The sequence below is a fragment of the Salmo trutta genome, chromosome 14 (genome assembly GCF_901001165.1).
Source record: "Salmo trutta chromosome 14, fSalTru1.1, whole genome shotgun sequence".
Lineage (NCBI taxonomy): Eukaryota > Metazoa > Chordata > Actinopteri > Salmoniformes > Salmonidae > Salmo > Salmo trutta.
In genome coordinates this window covers 75749685-75759684 of record NC_042970.1, presented here as the reverse complement: position 1 = coordinate 75759684, position 10000 = coordinate 75749685, and the positions used below count along the sequence as shown (strand labels likewise).

General features: G+C 42.6%; 1 pseudogene; it reads right to left on the bottom strand.

Annotated features, from left to right (window-relative positions):
- LOC115147876 (voltage-dependent P/Q-type calcium channel subunit alpha-1A-like) overlaps positions 1-10000 on the bottom strand; it is a 184189-nt pseudogene that overhangs the window by 51035 nt on the left and 123154 nt on the right.

Here is a 10000-nt window from a genome sequence, read left to right as displayed (position 1 = left end):
TTATGGGCTGAGTCCCAACAGGGTTGAATGGTTTCCTTTCCTTATCTCCTTATACTGCTGTCTATAAAAGGGCTGGATACCATTCCGGTTTTTGGCACCCTCAGATAAGTGATGTGACTTGAAGGAAAGGAGACGAGGAAAGGATGCTATCTGAGACGATTGGGACGTGGCCATATGACATTGCTGATGTCAGTCACGAGATGTGACATCACAGATAGAACACAGAACAGTTCATTCAACCAAAAGGAGGAATTATTTAGTCTGTGTCATCAGGGCTGCGTCCGACATGTCACCCTATTCCCTATATAGTGCACCACTTTTGACCAGGCCTAGGGCTCTATATAGGGAATAGAGTGCTATTTCAGATGCAGCCCGTTGTGGTAAATGACAAACGGCATCCTGTGTTTTTATGTGCCTACTTGCTTTTATTCATAACAGTAAGGGGCTGTAGATCCATGATTTGTACTGCCTATAAAACAATATCAGGGAAAGAAAAATCTCGATGTCAAGGGGACCATATCAGAGAGTTGATCTTTACTGTAAGTGGAATGACAGCCATTTTAAAAACGAGGACCGTCGGCTGGAGGACTGCCAAGGAGCAGGAGCAGAGTGTGTGTGTGTGTGTGTGTGTGAGAGAGGTCTTTCATCAAGCCTTTAACTATGAACTGCAGAGGTCTGCTCTCTCAAATTCTCAAGACAATTCAATTCATTGGTGATTGATTGAGTCTGGGCTTTGGCAACTGTAGTGTGTTGTTTGTGTGTGTTTCGATAATCAATATGCCTTACTCTGCTGATCCTCAATAGACTGATTAGAGTCCTCTCTATCAGAGCAGTATGAGAGTATTAGAGAAAAGCTCTTCTTGGGATAGGCGTTAAGAATTTGCATTTATAGCAACTGTATTATAGACACCTATACAATGATAGCATGTAGCATTAGCTACCATATATAGCATTAGCATGTAGCATTAGCATGTAGCGTTAGCTACTGCATATAGCATTAGCATGTAGCATCAGCTACTGTATATTCGATTAGCATGTAGCATAAGCTACCGTATATAGCATTACCATGTAGCAATAGCCCAGTATATGCGATTAGCGTTACCTTTAGCTGCAATACATAGTGTGAGCATTAGCTACTATATATAACATTAGCATTAGCATAAGCTATAGTATATAGACCTATACAATGATAGTAAGTAGCATTAGCAAGAAGCATGTTGCATTAGCTACAGTATATTATAGATAGCAAGTTGCAATTAGCTACAGTATATGGCCTACTGTAGACACCTATTAATACAATGATAGCATCTATGTTCATTGGTGAATTGCATCTTTCAGATTTTTAACACTTGCTTTAGCTACATTAAGCAATACACTATACATCCGGTTTGTACTGCGTTGAATCACTTTAGGGGGATATCATGAAGCGTTCCAATTGGTTCCTGAGGGTGGAGGGGTTCCGGAATGGTCCACAGGCAGACCAAATGTGGGTGTGACAACAGTGAATGGAGGAAGAGAAGGTAACGAGAAACGGCGAGAATGAGAGCGGAACGACTAGAGGAACAAAGAAAGAAAGAGAGAGAAGCCATTTTGGACCAGACAAAGAGAAAGAGAGAGACAGCAGAGACAGAAAGAGAGAGAGAGACAGTGAGACAGACAGAGACAGAACTTTACTTTACTTTGTGAAGCTCCTGTAGAAATCACCAAGGCAACGACAGCGAGAAAGGGTCAGTGACAGCAACAGAGAGAAAGAACAAAAGATGGAGGGATAGGGAGAAAGAGAGGAAGAAAGACAGAGACACACTTACAGAGATAGAAAACACAGCTAGAGACAGGAAAGGGGGAAGGGGTTTGGAGAAGGAGAAAACACCCATATGAGAGACGGACAGAGAAAATAGGAGAGGAAAGCAAGATGGAGTGCTTTTGGATAGATATAAACCCCAACCCCCTCCCCAACACTCTGACTCCTCCCACCAACTCTGGTTGCTATGACAACAACAACAACAACTGTGATGTAGAAGATGGAATGTTTACATACCTGTTCACAAAAAAATGACACTTACTTATTTCCTTTGATTACCTTAATAATGGTAATAGTGCAGACCCATTTCTTTTGATTACGTAATACTACTAATAGTGGAGACCTTTCTTTTTTCTGATTACATATAAATAGAAAGCCTTACTGGGACTATCTAAACATTACTAAATTCTAACAATTGTAACTAGGTTCTGTTACAAAAGGTGGCGTAGTCTTAAACCTGCTACATGCATTATTACCTATTTACCTGCTATATACATTACTTACTACATTATTAGTAGTACTACTTAATACTATGAATATTACTAGCACTATATATACTATTATCATTACTTCTACTCACTTACTACCGACACTATGATATTATACCTAGGCTGCAGTCCAAACTCAAAGTAGACAGCCCTCGGTCGTAAACCCTCAGCCCTTGAATGACGTTTTACATCCGAGTGTACCTTAAATGTCCCTTGCCCAAGTGAGGGAGAGTGATGATCGGAGAGGCAACGTCCTTCGTGGAAATCTTGAAGTTTAACTTAAAAACAACCAACCTAAAGCTATTAATGTACCTAGTAAGCTAACGTATCTAGCTAGCACTCCTGTCAGGTAGCTAGCTACAGTAACTGGCTAGCTGGCTAGATAGTTTTATAGTTTGATAATTTATTCCAATAAATTACAGAATTCCCCAAAATATATTTATGAAGCTATGTACATTTTTTTTACCTCTTTTTCTCCCCAATTTTGTGGTATCCAATTGGTAGTTACAGTCTTGTCCCATTGCTGAAACTCCCAAACAGACTCGGGAGAGACAAAGGTTGAGAGCCGTGCGTCCTCCGAAACACAAACCAGCCAAGCCGCACTGCTTGTTGACACAATGCCCGCTTAACCCGGAAGCCAGCCGCACCGATGTGTCAGAGGAAACACCGTACACCTGGCGACCGTGTCAGTGTGCATTGCACCTGGCCTGCCACAGGAGTCGCTAGTGCGCGATGGGACAAGAACATCCCTGCCAGCCAAATCCTCCCCTAACCCGGACGACGCTGGGCCAATTGTGTGCCGCCCCATGGGTCTCCCGGTCACGGCCGGATGCAACAGAGCCTGGACTCGAACCCAGAATCTCTAGTGGAACAGCTAGCACTGTGATGCAGTGCGTTAGACCACCGCGCCACTTGGGAGGCGAGCTATCTACATTTTATAGGCTCCTCACTACAAGACTAAGCCAATTTGCCAACGATAAAATCATAATTTTGTCTGACCACCAGAGTTTGACATGTGACTACAGTTTGCATTGAATTGTGGGTCATATCAACCCCACAAGTGATCATGGTTGTTCACTCGCTCCTTCGAGCGAAAGTGAGGGTCGAGGGGGCAACGTTTGGGAATTGGACCTCCACTTAAGATAGCAATTAAACTGCATCTGGTTTCGACAGGGATTCTCCAGAGGGAAAGTGGCTGGCGCGAGGGCAGAGGGGGTGTGTTTGGACTGCAGCCCTACTCTCCTGTTGGATCCTCAAAGCCATTCACTGATGGTTAGAGGAATCGGTTCAGCCCTCTACTTATCTATCTATCTATCTATCTATCTATCCCTGTATTCATTTAACAGCAATACTTATCGATCCTACTCAGCAATTTACTTAGTCAAATAACTAAACACAATATTCTACAAAGTTCTCTCTAAATAGGTGGAGTGGGTCAGGTGGAAAGTACCTGGAGCCTTTTTTCACAGTAACGTCTGAATTAATTAAACAGTAAAACTGATCTTATCTCTTAATAACGATCAATTAGCCAGGTCCTAACTGAGACAATCATCTCATTAAATCTACTGTAATCTAATGGGCCCCGCAAGGCACGGACGTACTCTAACACTGTACAACACAGTGCAGTTTAGGCGTGGGATCTAACAAATGTATTTTGGGGTAGTTTTCTGCTCATTGAGAGAGAACAGTAAATATTGTAGACACCGTAGAACAGTGGATACTGTTTATCTACATACCGTAACCATAAAAACAGACACGCGCACGATACATCTTCACACACATGCATGCACACACAGACATACGCACACATACAAACACACACACACACACACACACACACACACACAGAGATTCAAATGCTCGTAAACATGCAGTTCTCGATCATTGTGACAGTCCAGTGTCATTCAATGATGGTGCCAGAAGCGGATTTGTTGAGTCAAAAACCTTAACTCGACAGTCTTGTCTCCCCCTATGTGAGACTCAACAAATCAAGGCTCCACAGAAACAAGTGGAGCCCTAACCCTGAGCATCAGGGTAGCCCTGAGCAAATGGAGGAAGTGGACAAGAGGAGGAGAGGAGGAGAAGAGGAAGGGAGTGGGCTGGGAAGGGTGGAGAGGAGGAGGGTTGAAAGGTTGGGGGAGAGGAGAACAGGCCACCAGAGGTAAGGAAGGCAGGGAGTAGAAAAGGAGGAGTAAGGAGAAATATAGGAAAGAGAGAAGTAAGGAGGGAGAAAGGAGGGAGGGAAGCATCCTCTTGGAGGGGAGGGAGGGGGAAGTCATGCTGGAGAGGGTGCAGTAGGCCAGTGGAGTGATTTTAAACTCGCAGAGAGAGTCAACAAACCTATCAGTCTCCATAGCAACAGCCACGTTGAGGACCACCAAATATAGGCAGTTCAAACTACTGTCTATCCCCCTTCCACAAAAATACACATCATACATAACAGTATACAGTGGCTTGCGAAAGTATTCACCCCCTTTGGCATTTTTCCTATTTTGTTGCCTTACAACCTGGAATTAAAATGGATTTTAGGGGGGTTTGTATCATTTGATTTACCCAACATGGCTACCACTTTGAAGATGCAACATTTTTATCATGAAACAAACAAGAAATTAGACAAAAAAATTGAAAACTTGAGCGTGCATAACTATTCACCCCACCAAAGTCAATACTTTGTAGAGACACCTTTTGCAGCAATTACAGCTGCAAATCTCTTGGGGTATGTCTCTATAAGCTTGGCACATCTAGCCACTGGGATTTTTGCCCATTCTTCAAGGCAAAACTACACCAGCTCCTTCGAGTTGGATGGGTTCCGCTGGTGTACAGCAATCTTTAAGTCATACCACAGATTGTCATTTGGATTGAGGTCTGGGCTTTGACTAGGCCATTCCAAGACATTTACATGTTGCCCCTTAAACCTACTCGTGTTGCTTTATCAGTATGCTTAGGGTCATTGTCCTGCTGGAAGGTCCCAGTCTCAAATCTCTGGAAGACTGAAACAGGTTTCCCTCAAGAATTTCTCTGTATTTAGCGCCATCCATCATTCTTTCAATTCTGACCAGTTTCCCAGTCCCTGCCGATGAAAAACATCCCCACAGCATGATGCTGCCACCACCATGCTTCACGGTGGGGATGGTGTTCTCTGGGTGATAAGAGGTGTTGAGTTTGTGCCAGACATAGCGTTTTCCTTGATGGCCAAAAAGCAACATTTTAGTCTCATCTGACCAGAGTACCTTCTTCCATATGTTTGGGAGTCTCCCACATGCCTTTTGGCAAACACCAAATGTGTTTGCTTATTTTTTTCTTTAAGCAATGGCTTTTTTCTGGCCACTCTTCTGTAAAGCCCAGCTCTGTGGAGTGTATGGCTTAAAGTGGTCCTATGGATAGATGCTCCAATCTCCGCTGTGGAGCTTTGCAGCTCCTTCAGGGTTATCTTTGGTATCTTTGTTGCCTCTCTGATTAATGCCCTCCTTGCCTGGTCTGTGAGTTTTGGTGGGCGGCCCTCTCTTGGCAGGTTTGTTGTGGTGCCATATTCTTTCCATTTTCTAGTAATGGATTTAATGGTGCTCTGTGGGATGTTCAAAGTTTCTGATATTTTTTTATAACCCAATCCTGATCTGTACTTCTCCACAACTTTGTCCCTGACCTGCTTGGAGAGCTTCTTGACACCTTCACGGTGCCCCTTGCTTAGTGGTGTTGCAGACTCTGGGGCCTTTCAGAACAGATGTATATATTCATGTGACACTTAGATTGCACACTTGGACTTTATTGGACTTTATTGAACTAATTATGTGATTTCTGAAGGTAATTGGTTGCACCAGATCTTATTTAGGGGCTTCATAGCAAAGGGGTGAATACATATACACGCACCACTTTTCCGATGTTGTTTTTGTTTGATTTTTTGAAACAAGTAATATTTTGAATTTCACTTGACCAATTTGGACTATTTTGTGTATGTCCACTACATGAAATCCAAATAAAATCCATTTAAATTACAGGTTATAATGCACCAAAGTAGGAAAAACACCAAGGGGGATGAATACTTTTGCAAGGCACTGTATATGTACTGATCAATGCTGTGCACATATACACCCTTGTATGTACACCTTCCTCAGTCCTTGTGGTCTCCTAGCTTTGTACTTGTCACACTCTTTCAATGCACATGTATAATTACTGCATGCTACATCATCAATCAAGTTACCATAGCGATCTTGTTATTGTCACATTCATGCTACATGAACAATCTAGTAACCAGTCATTCCAATTAGACTGGTTTGAAGTTCTCCCTGTCCAATATTGCTTCCATTTTCACCCCATTCTGGAACTTTGAGGATTTATGACATGGCCCCTCTAGTAATTTAATTGGATCTCTATAGTGCTACCAAGGTGAACTTTTGTGTTTCTGGACAGCTGCAGGTTGCTATGGCAGTAGATTCCTGATTTTACTTATGCAGGAAAATAAAAGTAAGGCATGTGATATATCAGAAATTGTGTAATATAATTATTGTCAACCTAAAAGATTGTCATATAATTAGAAAGATAGTTTATAAGGGTTTATACCAATTGTCAGTATTAATAGCCAGTGTTGTAAAGTACTTAAGTAAAAAGAGTCGTTTTTTGGGGTATTTCTACTTTACTTTTTATATTTTTTCAACAACTTCACTACATTCCTAAATAAAGCAATGTACTTTTCAAGCCATACATTTTCCCTGACACGCAAAATTACTCATTACATTTTGAATGCTTCGCAAGACAGGAAAATGGTCCAATTTACGCACTTATCAAGAGGACATCCCTGGGCCTCCCTACTGCCTCTGATCTGGCGGACTCACTCAACACAAATGCTTTGTTTGTAAATGATGTCTATCAGTAATAAATAAAAAATGGATCATTGTGCAGTCGGGTTTGCAACCTCTTAACAATATGTATATGTTTACATGACTTATTTTATTAGTTTTCCACCATTTCATGTCAGAAGACAGCAATCTAGCAATAGGCCATCGGGGTGGCAGGTAGCCTAGTGGTTAGAGCGTTGGACTAGCAACCGTAAAGGTTGCAAGATCGAATCCCCGAGCTGATAAGGTAAAAGTCTGTCATTCTGATCAAGGCAGTTAACCTACTGTTCCTAGGCCATCACTGAAAATAAGAATTTGCTCTTAACTGACCTGCCAACTTAAATAAAAGTTTTCAAAAAGGCCTGATAAATAAACTTGTATTTGCCTCCCTCTGGTGGTCAGCAGCAGCATTACATCAATTTATATCACTGCAACGTTACCTTTCTAGCGCTACGATAAATAATGGGACCTACACACTTCCATAAATCTAAAAAAAGTTATATTTGTGGAAGTTAAACAAAACCGTGCCCTTTACATAGCCCTTCTCCCCTTGTCTATAGGAGGAAAGCATGCTGTTTAAATAGCCTAAATGTTGATTTACACCATCACACATTTGATAGATTTTGACTATCACTAATGTCATGATATGTTTGGTAAGGTAATAAAGAAGGTGACATATTTTGGGTAGCTGTTCCTAAAACAGATTATAACTATATGTGGACATATTATAACGTATGAAATGGCTTATTCATTCACAATGTAAGTTCATTTATCATCATCTTTGTAAATGTTTTATTATACTTTTATTGTGTACTAGATCATATGGGTCAAAAAGTGTTTTTTTCTCAGACATAAATAAACAATTCCAGGTGAAAGCTACTACACACTACGACATGAATAAAATATTGCCCTCTTGCTAGACTGATGACTAAAGCCATAGCTAAACAGTGCAAAACGGCTGTCAGCTCAACTGGTTTTGATATAAGGAATTTGAAATGATTTATACTTTCACTTTTGATACTTAAGTACATTTTTGCAATTACATCTACTTTCAATACTTAAGTATATTTAATTTATACTGGGTGACTTTCACTTTTATTTGAGTCATTTTCTATTAAGGTCTCTTTACTTTTACTCAAGTATGACAATTGGTCACTTTTTCCACCTCTGTAAAAAGCCTCCAAAATATATGTAAACAGACTTTTAATCTCGCAATTTTAGTTTTCTTGGAATGCTGTGAGTGCTATTATATGATACAATCAGTACTTGTTGTATTTACAACTTGTCTAAATCCTATCATCAACTGATTTCAGCCAGTGTATGGCTGTGGGTTGACTGTGTTGTTTGAATGGAATGTTGGCATATTGGCAGTTCATTTGATTAATGGAATCATTCTGCTAAAACTGTCTGGCTATGTAGCTAACAAACATACAGTGCAGATGCATTCTTCACAGCACTGTCAAACCACGGTTGACCAATGCCCTGACCAACATGGCTGACCTTTATCCCATCATAAGAAGGTTCATGTCCATTCTAGTATTGCTGTGAGGACACAAGGACACGTTCAGCTTCTTCCTCTTGTTACATCATCAACACCGTCAGCACCTCATCGTAACACCTCCCAGCCAGGTTTGTGTGATGTACCAGCGCAGGCCTGCCATTGGAGCTGAGGAGGATGTACACACACACTCTCTTTCATTCTCTCTCTCTCTCTCTCTCTCTCTCTCTCTCCTTCCTCCATCTTCCGCCTCGCGTCTCCATTCTCTCGCTCATTCATACTCAGGCACATATATCCATATATAACTGTCGTTATGTGGACAATATCTCAAGATAAAAAATCATTCCACCCTCAGTGACCTGCCCCAAACATTCACCCCTCTCCTCCCTCCTTCCCTTTCTGGGCTCCCCCAGGCTCCCCCAGGCTCCCCCAGGCTCCCCCAGGCCGTGCAGAGGATAATAAATAGTAAAATACCTGCTCTTCTGGTGGATGAGTGGAGTGATTACCGGTAACCATTAACGGCTGTGTAAAGGTGTGTGTGTGTGTGGTGTGTGTGAGGTGTGTGATGTAACGGGAGGACAGGGCAAGGTGTGTGCCTCGCAGCTCTGAACCAGAACGACCTGGGCACTAGAGGGTTACCGGGTGCCTGGGGAACCCTCAGCCTCACACAGCGTAAGGGGGACGGGGCGCTCTCAGGGGGAAGGTTTGGGGGAGGGGGTGGGAGGGAGGGAGAGGATGATTGGGTGCAGTTGAAGGCTGGGAGATGTGTAGAAAGTTGGGGGAGGGATAAGGTGGTCGGGTGATTGGGTAGGGGTGCATTTAGTGGGGTTTGAGGGAGGTGGGAGGTTTTTGGGGGAAGGGAGGTTGGAGGGGGATGCAACAGTGAGCTAGGTTGGGGAGGGAGGTTGGAGGCAGGGGTTAGATGTAAGTAGTTGGGCGGGAGGGCAGCTGAGGGCTAGGTTTGGGAAGGTGGTGGTGGGGGGTGCTGGGTAGAGGTTGCAGGTAGGATGTTGGTGTGAGTCGTGTAAGGTAAACTGGAGGAATCATTAGTAAGATGGCCGGATGACTTGTGGCTGGTTGAGAGGAGTGTAAAGAGTGAAATGTGCAGATGTGATGAAATAATGAATGAAAGACATGGAAAAGGCAGATGTAGACTAGAGAGTTGAGTCTCATAGTGAGAGAGTGGATGAGACACAGACACAGAGATGGAGAGACCGCTTAGGACGTAGAGAGAGAAGGGTAGAGAGAGAGAGAGAGAGAGAGAGAGAGAGAGAGAGACAGAGAGAGAGAGAGAGAGAGACAGAGAGAGAGAGAGAGAGAGAGAGAGAGAGAGAGACAGAGAGAGAGAGACAGAGAGAGAGAGGAGAGAGACAAGAGAGAG